The 5,655-nt window shown below is 59.9% G+C and overlaps 1 long non-coding RNA gene across 1 annotated transcript; it reads right to left on the bottom strand.

Moving 5' to 3' along the window:
• Nucleotides 1-742: 742 nt before the first annotated feature.
• Nucleotides 743-4,720, bottom strand: LOC135315840 (uncharacterized). The gene is made up of 3 exons (XR_010375325.1): nt 4,466-4,720; nt 2,438-2,585; nt 743-1,985 (listed from the first exon to the last, which is right to left on the bottom strand). It is a non-coding gene; the product is annotated as an uncharacterized LOC135315840 (long non-coding RNA).
• Nucleotides 4,721-5,655: the final 935 nt, after the last annotated feature.

Genomic DNA, 5,655 nt, shown 5'->3' with positions numbered 1-5,655 from the left:
GGGGGCTTTAGTTGCATGTGTGTCAGCATCAGGACACTGGGAGTTCAAGGCACTTGCCTTATGTTGGCTGAACTCTGCTGCCTCTGCAGATTGGGACCGGCCTGGCATTTTTCATGCAGGAAAAAGGTAGTTCTGATACTCTGGCACTATCAAAAAGCATCGGCATTTGCATTATAGCAACACCTAAGAGTCCTGCTGGGTTAAAACCATGAGCATGAGCAACTGCAAAGAACACGCAAGCTCCTGCTCCCAAGGAAGGGGATGTCTTTCTAGCTAGCAAAGTCCTTTGTGTTTACTCCCCAAAGCAGCCTGAGGCAACAATCAGTTCCTCATGTCTTCTGCAAGCACAGCAGCCCCACCTCCAGCAATGCACGGCAATCCAAGGTGAAAGAGGTGCCAAGATACAGATAAAGTACGACCCTTGCATCTGTGCTCACAGCATCCCTCGCAGACTGGTGGCTATGTGCAAGGTGTTGATGCCGATATAAGACACAAAGGCACTCCCTCACCCACCTGTACTGACAATGCCGCATTTAGCTCACATTCAGCGTGCTCCGTGAAGCAGTGAAAGGCATGAAAGCAAAGGAAAGTCATCTCCCAGCCTGACCTTGGGCTCGCAGGACCCCATGGACTTGCTCCCTTTTCTTCTGCAGCAAAAGCCATCATGCACACTTCCAGATAACAGCTTTTACCAAGAAAATCCAGCATCTTTAGGAGGAGCTGAGAGGTATAAAAAGCAGGTGCTGTGCGAAGACGACAGCAGAGCCTGCAAATGGAGAGTTCCCTTGCAGGCAGATGGGAAATGCATCTTGCTAGAAGGAAAGAGGGCTGGGGGAGGTTTGCTCACACCAAGGTGGTGTCGGTTACAGAGCTTGTTGATTTGCATATTTTGTGACTTAGTGCACATCTCCATAATGTTAGCTCACCCACTTCCTTCCCCAGCCTCCAAGGAATTGCTTGTTATTTGTATTCGTGGCTAATTAAAACCTCTCCAAGCTCAACCTCCCGATTACGGAGAGAGGGCTGAGACCACAAGCAGACCACAGTGGAGGATGCCACAGCCCACAAGCTGACCCACGCCACTCTGCAGACCCCACGTTTGCAGTTAGGACATTATTTACTCTGATACTAGCAACGCTCTCTTAAAATATATTGAAGGAGAGATTGGGAAAATGAAGTGTATAAGATTTATCCTGCACTAGAGGATTTCAGCATCCAAGAAAGCCAGAGCGTCCAGTCCCTCAGACTTAATAGAAACCTCCTGCTTTATTAATGTTGCCTTTTTTTTTTTTTTTTTTTATTCCTTGTCCACAGGTCCTGGGCAGAAAGTCAAAGCTGTATTTGAGGAGCTTTCCTGGAGGTTTTCATTAATAACAGGGCCAAGGAATCCACTGCAAATATAAAAATAATAGATTTGAGAGCCCTAAAAGGATGGAGATTTACTCACTGTGGAAATATTAGGGAGAAAGTGGGAGTGGGAGGTTCCCATGGCTCGGCATCGCCTGTCTGTGAGCTTCGAAAGCCGTCTGAAGGCCAAGGAGATGCTGGGGAATGGGAGCAGGAAGGAAGGTTGCCTCCGAGTGGCACGGAAAGGCAGCCGTGACTGCTCCGCTGAGTGCTGATCTTCCACTGCTGGTGGATAGGCCTGAACCTAGGAGCATTTCTGGGTGCTTCTCAGGCTAAACAGAAAAGGAATGGGTGGACAGAAAGCTCTTGTCAGTCAGAAGATCTGCTCCTTGTTCACCCCTTGAAGATGAAGGTGCAAGGTGATGCTGGTCCTCAGCAAGTCAGGAGGGACACGCAGGGATGTGGTCAGGAGAGAGGGATGCTGATTGATGCTGAACAAGGTGAACAGGGCCCAGTTCTTGTGGGGATGCTGAGGCCACGTCCCCTCCTTCCAAGTGACTCCTGCCAGCAGAGCCAGTGCTGCTCTTGTACCCCACAGTTATCACCTGGCCATGTTGTCACCTCCTCATGTTGGTTTGCTGCAGAAGAAAAGGCAATACAACATCTGGATCAGACCCTGGTCCCTGGAAAGGCGCATCAGGATGGGAGGAAGAACAAGAGACTGTTTCCCACCTCTCTTCCCCAGCACAGATGTGTCAGCCCCGGTGCTTGAGGATTTATAACCTGTGACTCAGACTGCAGCGCGGGGGCCCCGCAGAGGCCACAGGTACCGCTGGCTCTGCAGGGGTACAGCCCCCTCTCCTTCCAGTGCCGCCTTGCAAGCACTCATTTCTCCTGGCTTTTGTGGTACTGACCCCACGGATAGATTTTTCATTTGGCTTTTTGTCCTGCCCGCTCCATCTGGAGCTGTAGCTTTGCCCCGCTCTGTCTGCCTGGGAAGGGGGACATGAGGCTGTGCCCCCTTGCCCACTGCTGTTAGGGGAGGCTGCGCTCTTCCTCCAGGTGCCACTGCTCTGCCAGGACTGCTCACCTCCGGTGCTGCATGCCATCCTGTACGCCCCCAGTGCTGCTGTAGCCCTGTCCTTTCCTGCAAGGACTGGAGCTGCTCTGCTCCAGTATCACTTCAGAGTAAGACCGTCATTCCCAGTGCTGTCCTTTCGGCGAGCTGGATTCAACCCCTGACAAGGAGAAAGAAAAATCAGAGGTGACATTCAAAATTTTTCTGTTTGAATGGGAAAAGACACCCAGGGCGTGCTCCCTTCGATCCATGGACCAGTCTCAGTGCACCAGGCGTTTGGGAGAGGGCAGCGCTGTTCTGGTGCCAGGCAATGCTCTTCGTTCTGACACCCACCAAGGCTTTATTTTGAGACATTTATGAACTTTGTCAGGTTTCTGTGAACCCTGCAACCACCTGGCTTTGAAATCTGCAAGTTGCATGGTATCAGGGTGCAAGCTGGAGGGGTTTTTCAGCGTGGGCACTCCTGTGCCCATTCCAGCAGTGGCACTGCCGATGGTGTGCCCCAGCTGAGGATGTCTCTGCTGATAAGCCTCATTTTGCAGAGCCAACAATAGGAACCCTGACAACCCTCAGCATTTCCAAACCTGAACTTAGATAAATTTAGCGCCAGGTGAGATGTGGGTGAGAGGATCTCAGCTCGAGCTAAGCCCATGCACTTGAGCTGCTGCAAGGAAAGAGCCCCCTTTCCTCCATGACAAGTTGCTTGAAGGGCTTGCACTCCCCACTCCACATCAAATTGTAGTAAGCAGGGTGCAATCTGCTAAACCTCATTGGGATTGGTTGTTTTTACTGGTGGAAACGGGGTTTAAAATGGGTACAGATCATTGTGAAAGGAGGACCAGAGCCTTCCACTCTGTGCCAGTCCTCCAGGTACATATAAAGAGCTCTTGCAAAAAAGGTAACACACACAAGCAGCGTGCTTCCAGCCAGCCGAGACCTCTGCCCACCAGCGGCCTGGGAGATAGAGAGAGGGGGAAGTGAGTTTTCTTACCAGCTGGGAAGAAAAGGCAGTGAAGCCTATGGATACAAATGGAGACTGACTGCAGGGTCGGACACAAAAGCAGCCTTCCTAGGGCTGCTGGTCAGCCCCCTGACAAGCCCTGGTACCCTGGGAGGCAGCAGCCAGCCCTGCAGCCTGCCAGTGAAGCACTTCAGCTCCTACACAGCTCCTCCTTCTGTACTTTTCAACAGCTCTGCAGCCCCCCAGCTCCAGCCTGCTGCGCTGGTGGGCCGGGGGGCTGGAGGCATTTTCCCAGCGCTCTAATCTAACAGCACCAGTGGGAATGTTTACAGCACGCTGCCACTTGAGGGCTTATCGGCCTCCCTCCCTATCTTCCACTGCCCCGGCCTGATAAACGGAGGGGCTGGTGGCACCCGGGGGAAGCGCCCAGAGCAGGGGATGGGGCTGGGGACTGGCCAGGCGCAAAGGCGGCAGGGCTGGGGTGCTTCTCCTGCAAGCTCCTCTGTGTTGATGAGGATGTGGTGGAGGGGAAGCAGCAGAACAGACCTCTCCCCAAAGGGTCGTACTTGGGAGCAACCAGCTTGAAGGCCTGGTGCAAAGGGCACATCCGACGGAGGGGTGACGGGGTACATGGTGGGAGCAGGAAATGCATCCCCATGAGAGTGAGAGGCGCACCAGAAAGAGTGGCTCCAATATTTCATAGAATCACAGAATGCCCTGAGCTGGGAGGGACCCACAAGGACCATCGAGCCCAGCTCCTGCCCCTGCACGGGACACCCCAAATTCACACCGTGTCTCTGAGGGCCTTGTCCAAGTGCTTCTGGAATATCGCCAGGCTGGTGCCGTGATGCCTCTCTGGGGAGCCTGTGCCAGGGCCCCACCACCCTCGGGGGGAAGGACCTTTCCCTAATGCCCAGCCTAACCCTCCCCTGGCACATCTCCCTGCCGCTCCCTCGGGTCCTATTTCCAGCAAGGTGGAAACCAACAGCTGACACCTGCCTATCTTGGGCAGGAGCAGGTTTTGCCTAAATCAGCCTAATCAGCAGAGGATGAAAGGCAGCTCACCTGGGTGGCATTACCTTTTGCTTTGTGTTGGAGTGATGATTCTGAGCTGTAATAGCTTGTGAGTGTTTACAATGTCCTGGAAGGTAAAGGTGTCGCCCTCCTTACCCACCTGCAGCGCTTAAACCGAGCAGAAAAGTTCAAAAAGAGTTGGGTTTTTTTTATATATATATTATTTTTGTTTATCTTCAGGAGAGCAAGGCTCCCTTATGTGTCCCTGGGGAGACCCGGGCAGCCCCTGCGCGCCCGCCGCTGCCCCCGGCCGAGCTCCGCCGCGGGACATACCGCTATTGCCCCCTAGTGGCTGCCGGCCCGGGTGGGGCCGGGGCCCGCCGCCGCCCCCGCCGCCCCCCGGGCCCGCTCCCGCCCCTCCGCTCCCCGGGCCCGCCGCCGCCCCCCGGGCCCGCTCCCGCCCCTCCGCCCCCCGGGCCCGCCGCCGCCCCCCGGGCCCGCCGCCGCCCCCCGGGCCCGCTCCCGCCCCTCCGCCCCCCGGGCCCGCCGCCGCCCCCCGGGCCCGCTCCCGCCCCTCCGCTCCCCGCGCCCGCCGCCGCCCCCCGGGCCCGCCGCCCCCGCCGCCCCCCGGGCCCGCTCCCGCCCCTCCGCCCCCCGGGCCCGCCGCCGCCCCCCGGGCCCGCTCCCGCCCCTCCGCTCCCCGCGCCCGCCGCCGCCCCCCGGGCCCGCCGCCCCCGCCGCCCCCCGGGCCCGCCGCCCCCGCCGCCCCCCGGGCCCACCGCCCCCCGGGCCCGCTCCCGCCCCTCCGCTCCCCGGGCCCGCTCCCGCCCCTCCGCCCCCCGGGCCCGCTCCCGCCCCTCCGCCCCCCGGGCCCGCTCCCGCCCCTCCGCTCCCCGGGCCCGCCGCCGCCCCCCGGGCCCGCTCCCGCCCCTCCGCTCCCCGGGCCCGCTCCCGCCCCTCCGCTCCCCGGGCCCGCCGCCGCCCCCCGGGCCCGCTCCCGCCCCTCCGCTCCCCGGGCCCGCCGCCCCCCGGGCCCGCTCCCGCCCCTCCGCTCCCCGGGCCCGCCGCCGCCCCCGGGGCCCGCCGCCCCCGCCGCCCCCCGGGCCCGCCGCCCCCCGGGCCCGCTCCCGCCCCTCCGCTCCCCGGGCCCGCTCCCGCCCCTCCGCTCCCCGGGCCCGCCGCCCCCCGGGCCCGCTCCCGCCCCTCCGCCCCCCGGGCCCGCCGCCGCCCCCCGGGCCCGCCGCCCCCCGGGCCC

The sequence above is a fragment of the Phalacrocorax carbo genome, chromosome 15, assembly GCF_963921805.1.
Source record: "Phalacrocorax carbo chromosome 15, bPhaCar2.1, whole genome shotgun sequence".
NCBI lineage: Eukaryota > Metazoa > Chordata > Aves > Suliformes > Phalacrocoracidae > Phalacrocorax > Phalacrocorax carbo.
Note: the sequence above shows the minus strand (reverse complement) of the source record. Positions and strands in the feature narration are given on the sequence as shown.